A 25,232-nucleotide genomic window follows, 5' to 3' on the forward strand; every position below is an offset into this window, starting at 1 on the left:
AGTTCACTTTAATTATGAACTACAAGCTGCTGGTGCCTACACTTGCACCACACTCAAGTCTTCTGAAAAGCATAGTACAGTGGCTCCAGTGCTGGGCACTTTTCCTCAGCTCCTATATTTATACCATAAAGTACAAGCCTCCAGCACAACACACAAATACAGCTCTATCTTGCTGACCTGCAGGATCCAACCTAGGTTTTAACCAGCAGAAAATTTTGTTTTTCCACCTAGACGTGGAATGGCGACAAACCTCAGATGCTGCAAAAACATGTGCCATGACCCCATCTTACAGCAGATCATGTACTATGTGCTTTTTGAATGGTCCACATACTTTTTGGGGATGCCAATTTGGAGCAAATGGCCTGGGCTTACCTTGCCCACCTGGTGTTCATTACCGATGTCCACCTGATTTATCCTGAGGCAAATACTCACTGTGTCATCATCTTGACCACACTGCAGCCTCACATTTTACAATTCCTCCATTGTGGACAGTGGGGAATATCATGGACGATGCATCTCACATGGTAACATGCTTACTGGCTGTGTCCCAACAAGCACATGGAAACCATAGTGCGCAGCTGTTCCACTTGCACCTGGCATCAGGCTGCTCCATGCCAACCTTTCGCCCTGTGGCCCTGCCCCTGTCACCCATGGGGACCACATTCATTTAGACTTTTTGTGCCCCTTTCTGGGCTCTATGTGGAGCAATGTCATGAATGCTTTCTCTACCAACCCATATGTGATCAGCATGGCATCCATCACAACACACTTCACAGTTAACGTGTTAGTCCATATTTGTACCATTAAAGGCCTTTTCTGAACCATCATCTCAAACAATGGGCCCCAATCCACAGCGGTGCCTTCAAATCAATTCCATACCTCATATGGCATTGAAAACCTATTTAATCTGCTGTTTTACCTGTCCCCAAATGATGAGACAGAAAGTAAGGTGAGAAAGTTTAAAAAACAGATGTTAAAAGCAGTGGGAACCACAAACACACCCACTCCCACCCCCACATTGAAAATACTATCCTGTGATCTGAATTCCCCAAGAGAAGGATTACATAACTTAATAGTAAATGGAAATATGCAGAATAAACTAGTTTTGTCATTTTCAAATAGCCTTTAGCTGCAATGATGCATACTGCGAATATAGCTGGAACAGGGCTAATTCTGAGTAATCAGTTTTCCAATCAAGGTTATGCTCTATCTGTAGCCCCAGAAACTTAACATTTTTTACTTATTGTGTTTCATTGTTTGAGAAATGATTTCATATTACATAATATAATGAAAGTAAGTGAAGTATGCATTTCTTTAAAAAAATTATATTTGTGTCTCCTACAGCTGACATCATTCTCACTGCAAATACACACCTGTTTGGGCAATTCAGCAATTCTGTTGTATGCCCTCCCCAATTGAATTTATTATTAAGTTGTAACCCTGGAAATTTAATACTGTCAACCTCTTTCGATCTGCATGTCTTCACATGTTATACACGTGCTAGAAGTAAATCTCTTACAGGTTCTGAACTGCGTGTGGTGGGTCTTTTCACACTTTAATGACAGTGAATTATCTTTAAACCATTTATTAATGTCAGTGAAAATTTGATTAGCAGCAATTTGTAAATCTATTCTTAACTTGCTATTTATTGCAATGTTTGTATCACATGAAAACAAAACAATGTTAGCATCTGGGAATGTAGCAGACGTGAGGTCATTAATGTACACAAGAAAAAGCAATAGACCCAAAATGCAGTCTTGAGGAAACGCAACATGCAATTAATTCCCAATCCTATGACGACTGATTGCTTACTCCACAAGTATTTTGCAATGAGATCCACTGTTTCCTGTTAGGTAAGAATTGAACTATTTCGCAGAACTGCTGGTGACACCATAAAATTCTAATTTACTTAAGAGAATGGTGTGATTCATACAGTCGAAGACTTTTGACAGGTCACAGAAAATCCCAGTAACCTCTTGGTTTTGCATGATATTTTCTTTCCATTTGGAATGCAGTGTCTAGGTTCCTTTAATTGGCTTCCAATAGTTAATTTCTCAGGAAAACAATTTTCAAAGTAGATTGTGCCTATTTTACAGAATACATTATATTTTTCATTTACGCAGGGTGTTGAGCACATCTCTCCAGTCTGTATTTTGCAGATTCTTGAATTCTACAGTTTCTTTTTAATTTATTACCCATACAGTCTTCCAATTACATAGAGGCATCAGAAAGTAAGCTACACATGTCATGCCACACTAAGACCGTTGTGCAACAAGTGTGGCCCTTTGTCAGAAGAGTGTACGTGTTCCGGGTTTTTGCAGGCACAGTTCTACTGTGGCACAGAGAACAGGTGCATCGCAGTGTGTGACTGAAATGGCTCAGCAACTCGAAACATCTGTAAAGTCTAAGTACATGGGACAGTATGATTCTTCTGGGCAAAACGTTTAAAAATTGCACACAGATTCACTACAAAATTCTGGCAGTATAGGGACCAAATGCAATGTCACATCCAATAGTGGTGCCAACAGTTTAACCAAGGCTGCACATATGTAATTAATGCTGATTGGGAAAAAAGGAAATCTTGTATCATGAGATTTCCACCCTTTTGACAAGCTGGAAGAACATCTGAGAAGGAAGAGATTTTCCACTGATGAGGATCTGTGTAGCGAAGGAGCAGACCCCTTCATCGAGGAATTGAATGACTGGTAGAATGTTCTTGCCATTGTGCACAGAGATTTGTTGATTGTGTTGAAAAATAATGTCATGTATGTGTGACACTTTCAAGTGTAGTGCAGCATCCAATGAAAGTTAGCTGGCTTGTCACAGTTAAGTGTAACTTACTTTTTGAAGTCCTTTCATACTTTTGTTCATGTTATCCATTCAGATATTCAACATCAGCAGATGATCGTCATAGCCTTAGAGGTCACTTCATTATATGGGAATTACTCTATGACTTTGCAGTCTTGGTGAATGTGTAATAATGTTGCCAATAGCAGTGCTGCTGCATCCCATAACTCTTTTTGCAAAAATGTATGAAGAGAGCTGGATTGTATGTGACAACAAGGGACTCAATTAAAATTTCTAATATTAGAAGCCAAGATAGCCTGATGTGAAATAGTTTATTTCATGATCAGTTTTGACAATAACTGGCTGTCATTCTCAGATCTCCCAGAAATATTATTACATATCAGTCTTGTCGACACACTGAGAACATGCTCGATTTATAATAATACAGCTCCAAACTGGTTTGTCAAATACATAAAACTTGCTAAATAATATATCCAGAGCTTCAATAAGCAGTACAGGTGCAAAAACATGTACATTAGTAAAGATGATGCATCAACAACAACTCAGGAAGCAAACACAGTTCCTGATTTGTTGTCCACACATCATCTTTACTGATGTACCTATTTTTGCTCTTGTACTCATTATTGGTGTTATGGATCTTATTCGTATTCAGCATTCCTGTGTCTGTTTTCAAATGACATTCAGGAACGTATATTATAGCTACATGATTTGCAGGCTGCAGGTCGTCTAAAGAAATCAGAAGTACATTGATTTTGGTTTGTAAGCATATTGATTTTGTTTTTTAACCACGAAATGGTAATTTGATGCAATATATTTACAGTGTGTAAACTTTTAGATGGCAGACCTCTCCCTAGTCTTGAATCGGTAGAAGTCTGTAAACGTCGCGAGGCTTCGGTAGGCACGCAGTTTCGACTTCTGCCAACATTACTTAGCTGACTGTGTTGTACAAGGTAGCCATTGTCGTCTGCTTCGTTATTGTTTTGCGCTGTACTGTTCTGCGTGTTTTTATTGTGCAGTTGTGCTAAACATTATCAAAATGAGTGAAGAGGCAGTTGCTGGCACATCTCGGGAGTCGCCAAAAACCCCTACCGGTAGGCCGACGGTTAGAAGGAAACCAGTATTACATAGCGATGCTCGCAAAATTATCGGATGAACGGATGAATGGTTTGTGAGCGCATAGTAGACAAACATACATACATTCCTTTTTATATATATAAATTTTAATGTACATGACGATTTCAGTTTCGTTTACGAACAACATTTGAAGCGAGTTTTACTTCCAAGCCTTTCGTCAGCTTTCGTGTAAGAATGACGCGCAATTTGTAGTGCCAGCACTGCAACTGGTAGGCATGCCGCCCCCCCAGTCTCGCCCCAACGGCTCCACTCCCCTCGCCAGCCAATGCTTGCTTCCTCCTCTCCCCGCACTCCCCTCACAACTCTGCCGTCTTACAGTTAACACACTGTAGTCTGACTTCCTCCACTCCAACACATGAATGGGACAAGGAGAAGCTGTAATAACTGGTACAGTGGAAAGTATCCTCTGCTATGCACTTCACAGTGGTCTGTAGCCAATAGGTGTAGATGGAGAAGACTCATGTTGTGGCATCTGTGTCTGAGTTTGTAACTGTAGTTACTCAAAGTAGGAAGTGAAGGCTAACAGGATGCTACTATAATCATTGTAATTGAAGTATTGTGGCAGGGCTGCTTGGTGTAAAAATAGACACTACTGTTGTGACTCGTTCTGTTGCCTCCATCTGTAGCAGCAGATGATGAGCTGCACAGACCGGAAATAAGCCCACCAAAATCCTTGCTGGTCCTTTTCAGCAAGGGGGAGAACTTAGATGGCCATGCTTTCCGGACATGAGGCACGCCAAACCATCACTCGAGCAGTCACCTGTTCCACCCTGATGAGCTTTTGGATATGATGTGTTGGCAAATGTGCCAACACCTTGTAGATAGAGGCGGCCGAAATCTAACGCAGACGGGCGTGAATTCTGGAACAGGATAAGTAGTGAATTCTCATAAGAAAAGTATGCAGCTCCTCGAATACTTAACTTTTATTTATCCTTGTGGTACATCGCTCTTGATAATACAAATAAGACTATCTTCAGATACGGTTAATGGCGCCTTGCTAGGTCGTAGCCATGGACTTAGCTGAAGGCTATTCTAACTGTCTCTCGGCAAATGAGAGAAAGGCTTTGTCAGTGTAGTCGCTAGCAAAGTCGTCGTACAACTGGGGCGAGTGCTATTCCGTATCTCGAGACCTGCCTTGTGGTGGCGCTCGGTCTGCGATCACACAGTGGCGACACGCGGGTCCGACATGTACTAAATGGACCGCGGCCGATTTAAGCTACCACCTAGCAAGTGTGGTGTCTGGCGGTGACACCACATTCCTCCCCCGCAAATCGGCGAACGGTCGTGTTATAAGGCTTCCGCCCGCCGTGGGGAGGACCCCATGTTGACGTATGCGATGAGGTGGAGAGCCTAACAACAGGCGAGGCTGTGCCACCCGCACCCGGCCATTCGGTCCGAGGGGAGCTAGGAAACGCCTGAAAACCTAGTCCAGGGTGCACGTCAACATGCGGTGTATGCGCCCGTAAAGAGTCAGGAGGGGCCGATGGGTCGACCTCCATTGCGTCGGGGTACCCGACGCGCGATGACGTCATGTGGTCCGGAGCGGGCAAGAGTTCCATAGCGGAGGACAGCTGGTCACAGGAAGCGATCGGCGGCACGTGACCCAGGGAGGCGCTTGGCGGCTGCAGCGAAGCGTCTACCGCGAGCGGCGCCGGCTGGAGGACAGGCGGCGGCGGCGCGACGCCATGGGGCAAAATGGAAGGCATCGTCGGGAACACCTGGGGATGAGGCGAGCCAGTAGATGGGTCCCCAGGGCGCTGACCGGACGGCACCGTCGCTGAAAGCAGACGGGGAGCGGCAGAACCCGTGCGACGACAGAGGCGCAGCTGATTGAGATGCCGACGCACCTCACCAGAGGCCCCCAAAACCAAATACATCGCGCGGCCGAGGCAGCGAAGAATGCGCCCTGCGAGCCAACGCCGTGAACCTCGATAGTTGCGATAAAATACAACGTCACCTGGAGCAAAAGCAGAAGTCTGCCGCTGCACTGGAACCTGATGCGGCGGATGCAGCAAAGACATCAAGGTTCGATGAGGACGACCGTGGAGCAACTCAGCCGGCGAGCGACCATCTCGGGGCTGAGAGCGATACGAAGACAAAAAGAGCAACAACGCGTCCTCCCGAGAATGCGACTCTTTCAACTTCAACATCTGTGACTTGAAAGTCCGGACCAATCGTTCAGCGGCACCGTTTGACTGAGGCGAAAACGGCACGGATGTCAGATGTTGAATACCATTGGCCTGGCAGAATGACTGAAATTCTGCGGACATGAATTGTGGGCCATTGTCGGAAACAATAGTCTGCGAAAGACCTTCAATGCAAAAGATAGCAGACAACGCTTGGATGGTGGCAGAGGACGTCGTGGAAGACATCCGGACAACAAAAGGAAAATTACTGAAGGCATCTGCCAGAACCAACCATCGAGCATTCGAGAATGGACCAGCAAAATCCATGTGCAAGCGTTGCCAAGGGGAAGTGGCTTTTGGGCATGCAGATACTTTCCGCAGCGGTGCGGATTGTTGTTCGGCACACGCCATGCAAGAAGAACACATATTCGTAATCGCAGCATCGATTCCGAACCAAGTACAGTGCAGACGAGCAAGTTGTTTCGTTCGCACTATACCCCAATGACCTTGGTGTAGAAGCCGTAAGACAGAGGACTGTAACGAACGTGGGACCACGACTCTGGACTGATCATTATCAGAACGCAACAACAAAACACCACGTCGAACAAAAAGTCTCTCCTTGTGAGCAAAAAATCTGCGAACCAACGGATCCTCGATCCGAGACTTTGACAAAGGCCATTGCGTAGCAACAAAACGCTAAACGGTAGCAAGGACAGGGTCAGCAACTGTGGCCGTAGCTACACGATGAAAATCAATCGGAAACGATTCGACCACTTCATCGGTTTCCGAATCAATGAACATGCAAGCAAGTTCGGAAGAATCGAATGCTCTATCCTCAGCAACAGGCAAACGGGACAACGCATCGGCGTTTCCGTGCTTAGCAGTGGACCGATACAAGATATCGTAGCGGTACTGCGAGAGGAAAATAGACCAGCGAATGAATTTCTGCGCTGTACGCGGAGGTACAGGCTTGTTCGGATGAAAAAGCGATGTCAAAGGTTTGTGATTGTCTGATCTTAGCTTTTTCTGGCAAACACTTTGAACATGTCCTTTCTTATTACAGAAAAAGCAAATAGCTTGGCGTGACGGGCAATGTTCACGCGAATGTCTAGTAGCACACCGCGGGCAAGATTTCACTGCAGTTGTATTCTGTCGCGGCACACCTGGTTTAGAGCGTGGCGGCAGCTGTGCAGACTTATGCGAGGGCAGTTTACCGGGCCGCGTAGCGCGCCCGGCGGGCCGGTTAATGTGACACACGGCTGGCGAAGTTGCAAAAGATTCCTGAGCACAGTCAAGTGTGTCTTGCCTATCCAATATGTCTGTCACTTGTTGAAGGGAGGGATTGACTAGTTTCAATATCTGTTCCCGTATGCGAACATCAGAAATGTTCTGTGCAATTGCATCACGCACCATAGTATCTGAATAAGGAAGGCCACAGTCACATTCAAACTCACAATCCCTAGTAAGGCCTTGCAAAGTTGCAACCCACTCCCGATTAGTTTGACCGGCCGTACGTTTTGTACGAAAGAACGTATACCTTTTTGCAACTACATTAACTGTTTCTTTGAAATAGGCGTCCAATGCCGACAAAATTTCTTCATATGACAGAGTTGCTACGTCGCGTTGGGGAAACAATTTCACTATCACACAGTAGGTGGACACACCTACACACAAAAGCAAAAACGGCTGCCGCTCATTACCTTGAATTCTGTAGGCGGCGAGATGGAATCCAAACTGGCGTGACCACTCAGTCCATGATTCGTGCGCTGGATCGTAGTGCCTAAAAGGCGGTGCAACTGCATGTTGTGGCTGCGGTAGCGGTGAAGCGGCGGCTGCCGCATCGTGTTGCAGTGCACGTTGACCCTGGACAAGCTGTCCAAGGGCATCCAATAACGCCTGCGTCTGCTGATTCTGCAAGCGATAAAATTCGGACAGTACATCTGGAGATTGTGGCGAAGCCATGACACAAGTAAATGTAAGCAATTAGAAAGAACAAGACCCTTTCCGTTGTCTCGTCGCCAATGATGTGTTGGTAAATGTGCCAACACCTTGTAGATAGAGGCGGCCGAAATCTAACGCAGACGGGCGTGAATTCTGGAACAGGATAAGTAGTGAATTCTCATAAGAAAAGTATGCAGCTCCTCGAATACTTAACTTTTATTTATCCTTGTGGTACATCGCTCTTGATAATACAAATAAGACTATCTTCAGATAAGGTTAATGGCGCCTTGCTAGGTCGTAGCCATGGACTTAGCTGAAGGCTATTCTAACTGTCTCTCGGCAAATGAGAGAAAGGCTTTGTCAGTGTAGTCGCTAGCAAAGTCGTCGTACAACTGGGGCGAGTGCTATTCCGTATCTTGAGACCTGCCTTGTGGTGGCGCTCGGTCTGCGATCACACAGTGGCGACACGCGGGTCCGACATGTACTAAATGGACCGCGACCGATTTAAGCTACCACCTAGCAAGTGTGGTGTCTGGCGGTGACACCACAGGATATAATACAGGGTATTTCAAAAAGGATTTTACAACTTCGAAAACTCATATAAATTAATTCATAGTATCTACAGAGGTGAAATAGTGTCAATTTGTAGGAAAATACATCAAGTTTTATCTCGTGTAGTTTGCTAGTGCCGAACTGCACTGTAAGGAGGGGTAGCAACAGTTGCGTTAAAGATGGCTGCCTTCACTGGACCCGAGTGTGCTAGCTGTGTATTTTGGTTTGAAGAATCGAAGTCAGTGACAACAGTTCAGTGTAATTTCCGTACCAAGTGTGCTAAAGATCCTCCTAGTAGGCCAACAATTTATGAGTGGCATAAATGTTTTATAGAAACAAGGTGCTTAGTAAGACAGGAAATCATCAGGTCATCCAAGCATATCTGATGACGTCATTGAGCGAGTGAGACAACGTTATGTCAGCAGCCCTATGGAATCAACCCGGCATGCATCTCGCAAACTGCAAATCCCACATACAACTGTTTGGTGTGTGTTGAGAAACCGTTTGCATTTGAAACTGTACAGATTGACAAACGTAAAAGCAATAAAAGACACTGATAAGATTGCTCACAAGAATTTCTGTGTGTGTATGTTAAATCGATTACATGAGGATGAACAGTTCATGGACAAAATCATCTTTTCTGACAAGTCAACTTTTCACTTAAGCGGGAAGGATAAGACGCATAACTGTAGGATTTGGGGCAGTGAAACGCTACATCAAACATTGAACATAGTTGTGATAGCCCTAAACTCAATGTTTTTTCTGTGAGAGAACCATCAATGGCATGGTGTATCTGGATAGGTTACAACAATTTTTGATACCACAGATTGATGAGGATGACCAAGAACAAAATTTTTATCTTATGCAAGATGGTGCACCATCCTGCCCCCCCCCCCCCCCCCCCCACCTGGCAGACATATGGGATTTTCCTACAAAATAACACTAAACTCAGCTCTATATCTTCTTTCAATAAATTTATATGATTTATCTAAAAACAAAGATGATGAAACTTACCAAACAAAAGCGCTGGCAAGTCAATAGACACACAAACAAACACAAACATACACACGAAATTCTAGCTTTCACAACCAACAGCTGTTTTGTCAGGAAAGAGGGAAGGACAGGGAAAGATGAATGGATGTGGGTTTTAAGGGAGAGCGTAAGGAGTCAGAGTCATTCCAATCCCGGGAGCAAAAAGACTTACCTTAGGGGGAAAAAAGGACGGGTATACACTCGCACACACACACATATCCATCCACACATGTACAGACACAAGCAGACATATTAAAAGGCCTATACTATAATGTGAGGCCTTTGGGGGTAATGCCAAATGTCAAACAAGCCTGAGAAAATAAAATATGGGAGCGTAATCTGGCTAGGGCGAAGGCATGTTTGCGGAGGGAATGTAAATAAAACTTAATGGGGTCGTTGTGGAGGTGTTGTGAGGGTGACATGGTATTAGAAGGTGGAAAGTGTAACATAAGGCTGAAATGAAAATGAAAATAAAAATATATGGGGAGAGATAAAGGTGAACAAGAAAGCAACTGGAGATCTGGTGTGAAAAAAGGCGAAAAAGTGTTGGTTAGAGCTGGGCTATGTTGATCCTGTGGTCCATGGGTGTCCCACGTATCTTCTTCTCCCCATTATTGCTTATCAGTACCATCCCACATACTGCGACATGATGCCTGCACGGTTAAGTCACAATGCCACTGCCACAAGTTCTCATCCATACGACAGTTACGCCTGATGGCCTCTCTAGCCAGCAGCCCCCCCCATTACCACTGCCCTCCCCTCCCCCCCTCCCCCCTAGCACCCTAGAGCTTTCGAAGGTGTCAGAACACCACATGCAACTGTCACCACTACAGAACCACTTGAATCAGCTGGCCAGTGGGGCAGCATGCCTAGCACAAGCCAACTCTGCAGACAATCACCCTGGTCACCCTGCTGCTCACTTGCCCCCCCCCCCCCCCCCTTTCAACCCACAAGATTCATGCCTTGGTTTGTTTTATCAAGGTAGGTTTCAAAGGTTGCTCTATCATGAGCGATGCAATGACATTCAGGATGGTTGTTGGCCACCTAGACCCGACCACTGCCTCTTAAGTCCAGGATGTTATTTCACACCCACCTGCCTCCAGCATATATCATATCAAGCTACACGCCCTTGCAGCTGCAATGTGCTTCTAATTCATTATCATCCAAGCAGTGTATCAACATGCGTCCCTGTTCCTGGATCATATCTGATCACTCGCCTGTTCCTGGATCCTATCCGATCACTCCTCATCCTCCCTGTATGCCTGCTCCTAAACTGCTGGCTTGTTCACCTTCTCGCCTCCATACAGGCTGCCCTGGCCTCATGCGTCCATTTATCGTTAGGCGATGCAACGGTCTTGGCCAATAAACTCTTCGAAATCCTGAACTGCTTCCCTGCCGCAGCTGCAGTGCAGAATGCTGACTAACACGCTGTGGCTCTGGCCAGCTATTCACCCACCCCTACCACCCCACCCCAAGCCTCTGTATGCAGCAGAATGACTCATGCTGCCTGCCGCTAATGACCCTCTGCCCTGCACACAGGCCCCCAACCTCTACCAGATTCTGATGCTCTTGAGTTCCAAGATGGCAGCACTTACTGCCAGTGTCAACCGTCTACACCTCACACATACACCACCAGGCGCTGACCACCCACACACATGCTATGGTGGCCCAGGTGAAAACAGCCACCCCCACAGGCATGGTTCTAAGTGCTCCCCAACAACCACAACCACCGTGACCCAGGCACAGCTTGTTGGTACCATCAGAGGTTTGGTTAAAACACAACCAAAATAGACCATCCTGCTGTTGAACCCCAAACCATGACAGCCACCAGCAGTAGGCATGCCTAGTTGCTGTACCACTTTGCAGTGACTGTTCATATGACACTAGTCCCCCTGCCCACTACCTCATAAACACCAGCTCTGACTTATCTATATTCCTCCACAAACTACTCCTAAGTCCCTGCTCTCCTCTCCTCATCATGCCTCCAACAATTCAGTCATGCCTACTTACAGGGTACATACCAGCTTCATCTAGACTTCCAGCGCTACCTAGACTTCCAGTGCTAACTCCCGTGGACATTCACAGTTGCAGACATTACCAACCACATTCTAAGGGCTGAGTTCCTCGGCCACTACAGCCTACTGGCCAATGTAGTGAAGCACCATTTAGTTGACAGCACCTCCAATAAGACCATCGCCTGCAGATTCTGGCCCGCCAAGTGCATGGCTGTGATACAGCTGGCCGTTTCAGGCCCATATGCTCAGCTCCTTGCAGAATTCCCCCTACTCATCCAGCCACCCAGCACTCACCAGAATTTTCAGCATGACCTGATGCATTACATCACTACTACTTCTGCTCTCCCCCCCCCCCCCCCCCCCCTCCAGTTTTTTGCAGTCACATCACCTACCACCTCACAAGTGCAAAATCACACAAAACAAATTTGAAGAGCTGTTTGCCAGTGGCGTACTTCACTCTTCAAAAGCTCTTAGGCTTCAGCTCTTCGCCTCACCCCCAAGAAGGATGGTTCCTGACAGCCTTGTGGCAATTACCGTAAACCCAACGCCCACACCATCCCTGATTGCTATCTGGTCCCAATCCCCCACATCTACAATGAAGCCATATCTCCCAATGAAGCCATCTCAGGAGCTACTATCTTCAGTAAGACAGATTGTACTGAAGCCTATACACAAATCTTAGTTGCTCAATAGGAGATTGAGAGAACAGCCATAATCACACCTTTCAGCCTGTTCAAGAGTGCATTCATAACATTCAGCACTGCAGTGCCGCATAATTGTGACAGCGATTTTTGGACAACATCCTCCAGGGTGCACCAGGGTGTTTAGATGGTTTACTCATCTACGCAAGGGCCCGTACTGAGGATCACCAATACCTATGCGAAATTTTTTCCCACCTACAGAAAGCTGGAGTGGTCCTCAACATGGCAAAATGCATTTTTGGCATGAACGAGCCCAAATTCCTCGGACACCTAGTCTCTACTGCTGGGCTCTCGCCCCCTCCCTGAGACAGCACAGGCGGTAGCGGACTTTCCACACCCTACTACCTTCAAAGGCCTCTGGCGTTTCATTGGAATGGTCAACTTTTTCCATCACCATCTTAAGGACGCCACTCCCGCCCAAGAGCCCCTTACTACAGCACACCATAACAATAAAAACAAAGGCAACAAGCTGGTGTTTTGGACCCAGGCCATGATCGAGAGCTTTGAAAAAACAAAACGGTACCTACCTAGGGACCACATTTGGCCCACTAACCACCCTAATGCCCCCCTTGCAATAGTGGCAGACACGAGCCGGATGGCTATTGGAACCATCCACATCAATACATGGACAGCATCTGGCAACTGCTTATCTTCATTTCCTCTAACCTCTCTGATACACAACACCGCTGGGGCTTACATGACCATGACCTGCTCGCAGTCCACAAAGATATCCGCTATTTCTGATCTTCAGTCGCGGGATGTGTCTTTACAATCTTTACAGACCACCCACCTGCTCACCTCTGGTTTTTGCATGAAAGACATAGACCAGATCTCACCTCGACAGTTTAGGCTACAGGAGTATATCCCACATCTCGCTACCATATCTGGCATGTTGCTGGCATCAACAACATTGTGGCAGATTGCCTTAGTCGCTCGTGTGCATTACCCAACCCTTAAACCACAGTGCCCTGGCTGCTGCTCAAGAGGAGGACCCGGACCTGGCCCATGCCCTATGGAAGGTGAACTCTGGCCTTAGCAGCCATGTAAGATCCATACCCACCTCTGACCATAACATTTGGTGTCATGTCCTTGTGGACCCTTCATAATGTGATGGTTCCGATGATTGCCTCTGCCCCTTCCTTCCTCCCACCTTCCGAAAACTGGCATTAGAACACATCCACAGCCTCGCACACTCAGGCGTCCATGCTTCCACCAGCCTCATGAAACAATGATTCATCCGGCCTGGCATCCAACGTGACTGCAGCATCTGGGCCCGGTCCTCAACACTGGTTCACACACGTTCACCTCGACGTTGTCAGTCCACTACCCTCCACCAAGGGATATTGATGTCTGCTGACAATTATTTACAGATTTACTCTCTGGCTGGAGGCCAGCCCTATCCCTGATATTTCAGCCAAAACTGTGGCTACAGCCTTTCTTCGGATCCGGGTGTTCTGCTTCACTACAGACCACAGGCACCAGTTCACCTTGGCCCCCAGTTCACCTCGGCCCCCTTCTGATCTCTGAGAGCCAACTGTGGCTCCAGTTTCCACTATATCATCAGCTATCACCCTGCAGCTAATGGCTTGGTGGAGTGGTTCCACTGCACACTTAAAGCCCCCCCCCCGATATGTTATTCTTCTGGTCTGATACTTCTAGGCCGGCAGATGGCACACAAAACTGATGTGGGAGCTTCTGCTGTTGGGCTGGTGTATGGACAGCCACCCGCCATTCCTTGCAATTGTCTGGAAGTGGCCCCACTCCCTTCTGACAGCATCATCCCAGATTTCGTGCAGCACCTCCAGTGCTACATGTCCCAGTTGTGACCAACACATCCACAACATCATGGTGAGCATGGTACCTTCATTCACCTTGACCTCACAGCATGTACACACATCATGCTTCGGGTGGATCCATACCAACCACCAACCCCCACTCAGTATTCGGGCCCGCACCTGGTGTTGCAATGTGGGGGTATGACATTCTCCATGTGTCTGAACAGATTTGTGACAAACGTCTCAATGGACAGGCTCAAGGCATCCTATGTCCTAAAGCCCCACCCAGCCAAAAAGCACAGCACCATCAAGGTGGAGTTGCCCCTGCCTGTCACCAGATCCACTTGTACCACTATTAGCACCACATCCTATATAACGCAGACCAACACCGTCCCCTCTGCAGTCCCCAATGTGCCACCAGCTGATGCCACCCCCGATGCCATGTCCGGCACACCACCAGCCATCGCTCCCTTTGGTACACTACAAACCAACTACATGAGTGAAACACTCCCCAGTGCTTGAGACCTTGATGTCGCCACCATACTACCCTGCAGTCTCCAGCTGACATAGACAGCGCTCCGCTCCCCACAGGCACCTGCCAGAGAGTTGTCACCACCACCGCTAGCACTTACACCATTGGAGCAGCAATGCTACTTCACATGCTACCAATGCCCACGCAGGAGCTGCCCATGCTCCTCCTCTTGCTGGATACCACAACACACAACACAAGCACAAGCACAGCAGTGACAACCTGTGCATGCCCCCCGCCGCCCCCTCCCCCAAAGCAAGCATCATCCGTCAGCTTCAAATACCCCTCTGCGTGGTTGACACCGGTGTTTACCTCTCAAAAGGAGGGAACTGTGTGTGGACTCCTTCCATCACCTCCATCTATAGCAGCAGATGACAGGCTGCGCAGACTGCAATCCAGCCCCCAAAAACCCTCACTGGTCACTTCCACCAGAGGGAGAACTAAAGACAGCCATGCTTTCTGGACACAAGGCATGCCAAACTGTCACTCAAGCAGTCTCTTGTTCCACTCTGACAAAGCAACACCCCCGCCAATGCTCTCAGCAGCTTGCCATGCAGCACCATATGGCTCACATTGTCATCTGTGGCATTTCGCCGGAGCATGTGCGAACCACAGAATTGTCACCCCGCATTCAGTGTTCTGTTGCAGTTTGTTTAACAATATGAGTGCTACCACATTTTTCCATGCTGCCGTCCTGAGCTGCATCTCCTCGAGATGCTTCTAATGACTACAGGTGTAGAAAGCCTGATGCCGATGCCTAGTTTGTCCTCCTGGTATCAGCAATTGGAATATTGTGTGCAGTGCATGCCAGGAGTACCAGATGGGCTTATTACTATTCTATCCCTGGCTATTTTGGCACCCTCTTTGCCACCAAGTGTGTCACTGAAGTGAGTTTCCCGTACTGCCAGACGATGTCAAACGAAGGCTGTAAACCATTTGTGGTCTGCCTGGTCCAGAGTCTCCTCCCTGAGCGAGGACCCTCCTTGGTTAAGAGGTATTAGCTCATTGAATTTTACTGTAGTCATTAGCTTTTAGGTATAATATGTTATAACCGCCCACATAGCTCTCCCAGCATGTCCCATCATTTATTGTCATCTTCCTAAACTAGCACACCACTTATGCATGTATGCCTGTTACACCCAAACCTCCAAATATCAGACACTCAGATCGGTACCAAACTTTTGCATGTCGATAGGGTATCAACCAGAACACCAATTTAGTTCATGCTGTATGCTGTCGTCCAGCAGAAATTGAGTGAAAGGGACAACAGCACACAGCACGAACTAAATCAGTATTTTGATTGATACTCTATCGACACACGACGTCTGGTAATGATCTGAGTGTCTGACATCTGGATGTTTGGGTGTTAAGAGTATAGAAGAGTACATAAATCATTCCTTAATTACAATTTAGCATTTGGAGTTGGCAATTTCTGTTTTCAGAGCTGAAAGTAAAATAGGAAGAGAAAAATTGAGGGATGTGGCACACTGACTGGAGGAGAGAAAAGCATTCAGAATTACACAAGTATATTGTCAGCTGCCAATAATAAAAACACAGTTCAATGTAAAAATAATGTTTCCTTTTCTGTTGTAAACTTTGATAAATAAATGGAACATAGTTAAATAAAGTGAGGTTTCTCATATAGTTTCCACCATTCATTTATCTCATTTGACGATTGAGCAAGTGATACAGCTCTAAAGCTTTTAATACTTAACCATAGTAAGTACAGTATCACTTTTGCAGTATGTTTCTTAGTGACTTAATTTATTTTTTTTATTTTATCATGTAGAATTACATTTTACATGAGCCTAAAAATAATATATGGCATGTCAAGAATACGAAACATTTGGTGTCACATATTTCTTAAAGTGTGACAAATCTGATTACTTTTCTAATAGGAATGATTATACATAATTTACATATTTTTATTTATTAGATAATCTCCTATGCTCTTATTTTCCTGTGCCACTAGACAGTCTTTTACTTTCTTTGGGAAGTTACTTTCATGAACCCTCTATGAACTGTAGACCTTGCTGTTGGGGGTTGGCTTGTGTGCCTCAGTGATGCAGATAACCATACAGAAGGTGCAACCACAACAGAGGGGTATTTGTTGAGAAGCCAGACAAATGTATGATTCCTGAAGAGGGGCAGCAGCCTTTTCAGAGGTTGCAGATTCAACTGTCTGGATGATTGACTGTTATGTCATTGTAACATTAAGACAACATGGCTTTGCTGTGTTGTTATTGTGAATGGCTGTAAGCAAGGGAAAAGTATATCTGTTATTTTCCTCCAAGGGCACACAATTCTGTTGTATAGCTTAATGATGATGGCATCCTCTGGGTAAAATATTCTGGAGGGAAATAATCCTCCATTTGTAACTCTGAGCAGGGAACACTCAGGAGAATATCATCATCAGGAAAATCAACAATGACATTCTATGGGTCAGAGTGTGCAATCCTAGATCCCTTAATCAGGTAGGTAGGTTAGAGCATTTAAAAAGGGAAATGGATAAGCTGAAGTTAGATACAGGGGACATTAGTGAAGTGCAATGGCAGGAAGAGTAAGACTTGTGGTCAGAGGACTGCAGGGTAATAAATACAAAATCAAATATGGGTAATAAAGATGTAGGTCTGATAATGAATAAGAAAACAAGGAAGCAGCTAAGCTACTAAGAACAACACAGTGAATGCATTACCATAGCCAAGGAAGACATGAAGTTAACATTCAGCACAATAATACAAGTTTATATGTCTATCAGATGATAGAGAGATTGAAACAATGTGTGACAAGTTATTCAGATTGTGAAGGGAGATGAATATTTAAATGCAGTGAGAGGCTAGAATTCAAAAGTAAGAAAAGGTAGGAAAAGAAGATAAGAAAATAGTAGGAGAGCAGTGTCTGGGAGAAAGGAATCAAAGAGGAAATCACCAGGTGGAATTCTGCACAGTACATAATTTAATCATTGCAAACATTTGGTTTAAGAGTCAGAAAGGAAGCTTGTACACCTGAAAGGAGCTTGGAGACACGAGAAGGTTTAAGACAGGTTACATGACAGAGATTTCAAACCCGTATTTTTAACTGACAACATATTCTTGGGATGTGGACCCTGATCATAATTTATTGGTTAATAATTGCAGATTACATCGAATAAGTTAGAAAGACAGAGAAATATAGATACAACATGTAGATAAATTGAAAGAACTATCAGTTGTTGAAAGTTTCAGAGGCAACTTTAATCAGTAATTTACTGAAACAGAGGAAAGTGTGATGCACTGAAGTTTTTCTACTTAACACAGTGTTTTCTTCTTCTTCCTTGTGTGTGTGTGTGGGGGGGGGGGCTAAACTAAGTGTGCGGCTGATATTTAAAGTCTATTGGCTTCGCATCTCTCTGGAACACAGGCACACATCTGTCGCATTTCCCTGTTATTGATCTGCCAACATCCTATAACTTGATTAAATTGCAGGCAGGATTATAGTTGGTAGAATGAATAAATTTCCATAACAGAACCAAGTACTGTTCAATAACTGAAATGCTTTATTGAGAACTTGCCTAATAATGTGAGTCCCACAACAGATTGATTTGTGAGCTCAGTAAAGAATGCACTAAATCTGATGCACAGCTTTGCTGTTCAGTGCTACAATTCAAAAAATCAGTTGTGGATGACTTTGCAAAGTGCATGGATTTTTACTGAAATTTCACAAGTTTTTAAACATGATTCTGCAGTTCATACTTAAAGTCCTGAACATATACAGAATTTCTCCAAATCTACCATCCCTCTACTGTTCAGAGTTAAAGTCAATAAATACAACTGTCAAAAACTTCTCTAAGTTGCTGAACTCCTACTGCTGAATTTCTACAAGTCTCTGCACTTACCACCCAAAAACTTTAAACACTTTAATCATTACCTACGTAGTGGTCATCAGCACACATCCTTGCTCGCCAAACTCTCAAAGTGAACCGACTCTGGTCAGCCTGGCTGTTGCCCTTATGTAGACTCGATCAGTCATATCAAAACCCATAGAACTACATGTATTGAACATGTTACTATGAAAGTTACACATATTATCACTTTTCATGACTCAACATTGTGCACTGGTTCCATTGAGCTGTTACAAAATATGAGTTTCATTGTCTTTCTTATCAAAAATTATAACATAAGGTTTTTCATTATGTGAACATCATAACAAAAAAAAAAAAAGAAACTTATCACTGCTGCAAGTATTACATACGAATTAGGGCTAGAATTTCACCAGCCTTTTCTGTGGTTACATTAGTTTCTGCTGAGGTCCTTGGCTTTTTGGAAATTTTGTACATTATTCAATGAAATGGTCAAAATTAACATTATTTACTATTATCTATTTTAAACCTAAGGAGAATCAAGTGTGTACAAATTGCACTTCTGATATACATTAATTAAATTTTAGGCCCATTTTTGCTTGTTATTTCGGACTATAATTCATTTTAGGAATTGAGAGTTAATGGAAATTTCAAGATGTGGTATTGTGTCTAGGACAAATGCAAAATTGCTTTCAAACATTTCTCATAAAATGAAGGGTGGTTGAAAACTGTATATCCTAGTAGTTCCAAAGTGAAACAACAACCTTAAAACAATTGATCATCCACTTTTTTTCCAATTTCTCCTTGTATTCATTGCTTATTATGCCATAAATATTAATTATGTGAAATTATGTTCTAAAGTGGAACCACTTTCTTAAAGTAATTGAGTGTCCACTTTTTGACAATTTCTTCTTGTATTCGTTGCTTATTAAGATGACAGAGCTCAATTATGAAAAAAATTTTAATATTATTTTTTTGTATTATTGAGACTCAAAGGGTTAATAAAGTGAAATGCAACTACACACAAACCGTGATTTTCCAAAAATTTCTAGCACTGTAAATCATTGCCTCCTGAAAATAATCTAAAGTACTATTATACCTACAGTGTTAATGTTTAGGCATGCTTCCTCACTTCATTTTTCCCTTTCATGTGGTGCCACTGTCTAGTCCGTATATTTTTAGTGTGAATTTTACTTATGCAATACCCATGAACTAATTTTTGCCACAGCAGCACACTCATACCCTACAAGGGCCAGGAATGCACACTCACTAGGGAAGACCATTTGCCATAGCCCTTCAGACTACCTGCAGCCCCGTACGACAGACGGCCTGCTTCATGGCTGCATATTCCACCAATAGCAGAGGTTGGCGTGTTGTCTGCTGGTCAAACAGACAGTGCAACACTCTGCCTTTTTGTGGGCTATGCTCACCTGTGTTGGTACTCTCACCATGCCACATCATCTGTCAAACCAGAATGTATCTAGCTCCTCCAGTCTTTCATCTCGCAATAGGAATATAACAGAAGACAAATGGGTAGCTTTGAGAGATGAAATAGTGAAGACAGCAAAGGATCAAATCAGCAAAAGCACAATGCACAGTATAAATCCTGGTATAATACACAAGTTGTTCAATTTAAATGATGAAGGAAGAAAATATAAAAATGCATCAAATGTAGCAGGCTTAAGGTAATGCAGACATCCAAAAAGTGAGAGTGACAGAGAATGCAAAAGGATATGTCGGTATACCTAGAGGACACAAGACAAACACTATAGTACTCGTAGAGTTGGAGAGAGCTTTTAACAATGTTAACTGCACTACACTCTTTGAAATTCTGCAGGTAATAGGGATAAAATACAAAGAATGGAAGATTATTCCTGACTTGTACTGAACCAGACTGCAGTTATAAGAGTCCAAGGTCATAAATGAGAAACATTAGTTGAGACTTATCCCTGATGTTATACAGTCTGAAGGAATTAAAGTTCAAGGAGAAGCATTTTCTAAAGGTATTTGTCAGAAGTAAAATTGAACAAAAACAGTTCAGACAAGAAGTAGATAGCTTTTGAAATGTGGCACCAAGCTACATGAGAGTGCTGAAGATCATGTGGGTACATTGAATAATTAATGAGGTGGTGCTGAATTGAATTGGGAGGAAAAAGATATGGATTCCTTTACAACACACAGTTTATGATAACAAAGGTACAGGTATAAGGTAATTATTATTTATTTTTCCATCTCAGTTGCATATTTTTAATTAGATTATGTGTTTATATCACTCTGGATCATCTTCAGATCTAGGTTGTTGTGTCAGCAATCCATCTTGTCTACTCAGAACCACATATTAGTGTTTGAAACATGTAATCTAATTAAAAATGTGGGGGAAAGGTAAAAGTAATGAAGAATAGTGAAAAAATAATAATAACTAGATAAACATGAATCAAAGAAGAAAAAAATGAGGTAACTGCTAAAAGCGAAGCAACTTTCATTACCAGAAGATGTATGCTGGTGTGAAGCTTAACAAAGTCCTGAGAAAGTTAATGAACTAAATGTTGGTAGGGTATCATAATATATGGAAGTGAAATGTTTGCAGTCAGAAAACTAGAAAATCCATTTCAAATGTAATCTTAAAGTTTTTCACAAATTAATGATCATACGAAGTTAGTAGATAGAATAAATGGAAAAGGATATCTGTGACAGTCATACACATTGACCACCACCAAAAACACAACACGTCAATTTTGTAAAGAATTTTTATTTTAAATTCCAGTCATTTTTATGACAGTAATCTACTGCTGCTCTGTTGTGGTTTGCTACATTTCACATTTCAATCCACAGACCTCTCTTTGCATCTTCAAAAGCATATACCAACTCCTCGTGCACTAATCATGGTATCCAACCTTTCAGGCATACTCCTGACTAATGCTGCAATGTCTTCTTGAGAAACCTTCTCCCATTCATTCAGGAGGGTTTCCCACAGGTCCTGTAAGTTCTCGGAATAGTGCTGATAGGCCCTTCTCCCCAGCATGTCCCATACATGTTCAATAGGATTCAAATCAGGGATTCGAGCAGGCCAAGCCATAGCCTGAATGTCAGCTTCATCCAAGAACTCTTGCACAACTCTCTTAACATGTGGCACGCATTATCCTGCATCAGTGTAAAGCCACCACCAGAAATAAATGGAGCAAAAGGCGTAACATGCTTCAAAAGGATGTAATTCCACATAGCAATGTGCTGTGAGGCCCGAAGCTCTATTATTGCAGACATATTGATTCCTGTTCACACCATCAGACATCCACCCTGAAAAGGCATCCTGGTTGAGAATGTGCAAGAGGAACACCTTTTCCCAGGCCTTCTCCAGGCCCTCTCTTTACTGTCAGGTGACCATAGGCCAAATTGTGACTCATCAATGAATCACATTTGCTCCCACTGTTGTACGCTCCAGCTGTGATATTCCCTTGTGAAACTTAGTTGAGCTGTCTGATGCTCTCTGGTGAGTTCCGTGCCTGTAGCAGATCTTTTGGATTGGCTTCTTCCATTCTCTCACAAACCCTCAAACTTGTTGGAGTTTATTTCATGCTTCACTGGTGGTGGTGTGACTGTTGCAGAGAACTTGTATGAATTGATCATCTCTTGCTGATAATGCTCTTCTTAAGCCTGACCCTTGTTTCCTAGCATAGTCTCCAGTTTCCCCGTGCCAACACTTTGGCAATGTAATGCGTGCTGTGACCATCTTCCACCAAAGCAACAGCTCTTGCAGTATCTTCAGGGATTAAAGCATGTTTACTCCAGAAACCTGATTACAATCCTCACAGGAAGATCACACAAACACATGTGATTCAAAGGGGAACAGTACAAGGTGCAACAATATATGTAAACATTGTTTCTTCACATGCTGTGTTTTGTTTTCAGGTTATGCAGGAAAAGGTATTACGGCTAGTGCAATGAGCAGTCGCTGCCTCATTGTTTGTTCACTAAACAATGCCAATAACATATCCTATCTAAAAATATAGAATAAAATACTACACTTTGGTTAACAAGATGATGACACATCATTTATTAGATGTTGCACTTTTTGTGCCAGTGAGGGTATAATAGCGAAATGAAGAGCTAAATAGGATTTGCCAAGATAGGACTAGTTACAGAGGCAGTGATGTGCTTGAGGGGGGACTACAGGTGTTTAAGTATGTAACCATATTTTTTCTATGTATTACAGCTGTGGTGGATGCTAAAGCAAATTTTACACTGATGTTCATGTTCTGTGGATCATTTGTACAATTAATCATATTATATGGAATGAGCCATTTTACATTAACATTACACATTCACACGTAAATATGGCTGCATACTGATAATTGACTTTTTTGTGAGTTAATAATTCCTTCCCATCACATTTTACACATTACAAAATTATAAAAATAATGGAAATTGGAGCAATATATAAAATAAGGAAAAGACAAAACAGTCACCTAAAGTGGATAGATGCATGAAGCACAGAAATATGTAACAGAAATTGCATTTTTTTATCTAGCAATAATACACATAGTGACATACAGGCCACAGCAAGACTGAGGACTCCTGTTGCTGTGTCTTGCCATGGCCTTGGGAGTGTGCATTTTGGTGTCTGTGTGGTTCTGTTTGTCAATATTTGTAGTATTTCTAGAAAAAGAGTTAGTGCTCAAAAACTAATGAGAATGCTGTTTTTTGTTGTGTGTCTCTGCTTTCCATGCTTGATTCCTTATATGTGAGTGTTGACTTTCCCTTATTGTACACATTACAAAATTAGAAACTCTTCTATGGAGCAGAAGGAGCGGTCAAGGAGAAATTTTTACAGTTTGTTTTCAAATTTAACTTTGCTTTCTGTCAAACTTGCATAACATTTGGTAAGTGACAAAAATTTTGGTGGCAGCATTGTGCACCCCTTTTGTGCTAAAGACAGCCTTAATGTGGAGTAATGAATCTAACTGTTTGTCTTGTTGTAATTACGTACATCATTGTTCCTTTTGAACTGCAGTGTATTATTTAAAATAAACTTCATGAAGAAATAAATATGCTGTGAAGCAGTAGTCAAAATGCCTAACTCATTGAACAAATGTCTACAAGATGACTGTGGGTGAGCATCACATTTTATTCTTACAGCAAGTTTATGAACAGTAAAGACTGTAGACAAAGCTGAGTTATTCCTGAACATTATTCCAGATGACATTACTGAATGAAAACATGCAAAATATGTCAACTCCCCAAGATCTGCAATGATTATAAGTGCATATGTGGCTGAACTAGATTGTTTTAGGAGTTCCAGTTTTTTTCTTCAGTTTAAACCTTCATCAGTATGGACACCTAAAAATTTTGACATTTCCACCCTGGTTATTATTTCCTCACATGTGTTACATTTGTGTAGTCCGTCTAGATGTGCAGAACTGTATATGTTAAAGTCTGTCTGAAACTGAGGGTACCACCATTTACAGAAAACTACTCAATAATACTTTTAAGAACATTATTTACCATTTCTTCTCATGCTGTATTTACGTTTGGATTGATTAAAATACTGGTGTCATTCACAAAAAGAACTAATTCTGCATGTTTTATATGAGATGGAAGGTGTTTACATATATGAGCAACAATAGTGGACCTAAGATGACTTTGTGGAATCCCATAATGATTTCTCTCCAGTCAGAAGAATCTCCCCTGTTTGCATTGGCTGAATTATAAAGTAAAACTTCTTGCATTCTTCTAGTTAGATATGACATTGTTCATTAGTTTCCTGTACCATCGATTCCATGAAACGTCAATTTATCCAAGAGAGTTATTGGGATTCACAGAGTCAGATGCTTTAGGTAGGTCACAGAAAATACTAGCTGGTGCTACTGTATTATTTAGTGCCTGTAAAATTTTGTGAGTGAATGTGTAAATGATACTCTCAGTTCGGCAACTCTTATGAAATCCAAACTGTTTTCTGAGGACATTATTGTTGTCGATGCAGTACTGTTCTAGAAATCATGAACTTCTCAAAAATCTTGAAAAATGATGTTAATAGTGAAACAGGTTGGTAGTGCCTGGCAGCTCTCCTGTCACCTTTCTTATAGGGGGGTTTGACAATGACATATTCCAATCTCTCTGGAAAAATGCCCTGGGTTAGTGATACATTACATATTTCAGAAAAGACAGTGATAATTATATAGGAAGAAGTCTTTAGTACTCTGTTGGAAACCCCATCAAATCCAGATGAGCTTTTATTTTTAGAGAACATATAATTTTCATATTTTCAGAAGGAGAAGGGAGTGAGACAGTCATATGACTGAATTTTATGTTAGTTGTTTGTTCAACACCCTTTTTTGATTTTTATCTTGAACTATATTCTCTGCTACATTTGAGGAATTATTGTCAAACATATCTGCTAACTGTGACAGATCATTTACAGCCATTCTGTTTAAATTAATGGTAATGTTATCCTGATTTGTGGCTTGTTGTACTGTCTCTCATTTTACTACACTCCCTACTAAGCCTTGAGTCTGTTGTCAGAATTACTGATTTCTGACATAATGTGCATGTTTCTAGAGTTCTTAATAACTATGTGTTTGGACAAATGATTTTCAGAAAATAGTGATACTGACTGATAAAACATCATTCCTTCAAGCTATATATCATACAACATTCTAGAGAAAGGACATCCTGTATACATATAAATTAAAAGAATGTTTTATTAAGTATCATATAAGATATCTTACAGGGAAAGGTACCCAAGATTATCAATAGAATGAAAAGTGGCAACTCTAATATTACGTAC

At 43.0% G+C, this 25,232-nt stretch overlaps 1 protein-coding gene across 4 annotated transcripts in view; it reads left to right on the plus strand.

Moving 5' to 3' along the window:
- Positions 1-25,232, plus strand: part of LOC124777078 (stimulator of interferon genes protein homolog) — a 338,173-nt gene that overhangs the window by 228,258 nt on the left and 84,683 nt on the right. The window lies entirely within an intron of this gene.

The sequence above is a fragment of the Schistocerca piceifrons genome, chromosome 2 (genome assembly GCF_021461385.2).
Source record: "Schistocerca piceifrons isolate TAMUIC-IGC-003096 chromosome 2, iqSchPice1.1, whole genome shotgun sequence".
NCBI lineage: Eukaryota > Metazoa > Arthropoda > Insecta > Orthoptera > Acrididae > Schistocerca > Schistocerca piceifrons.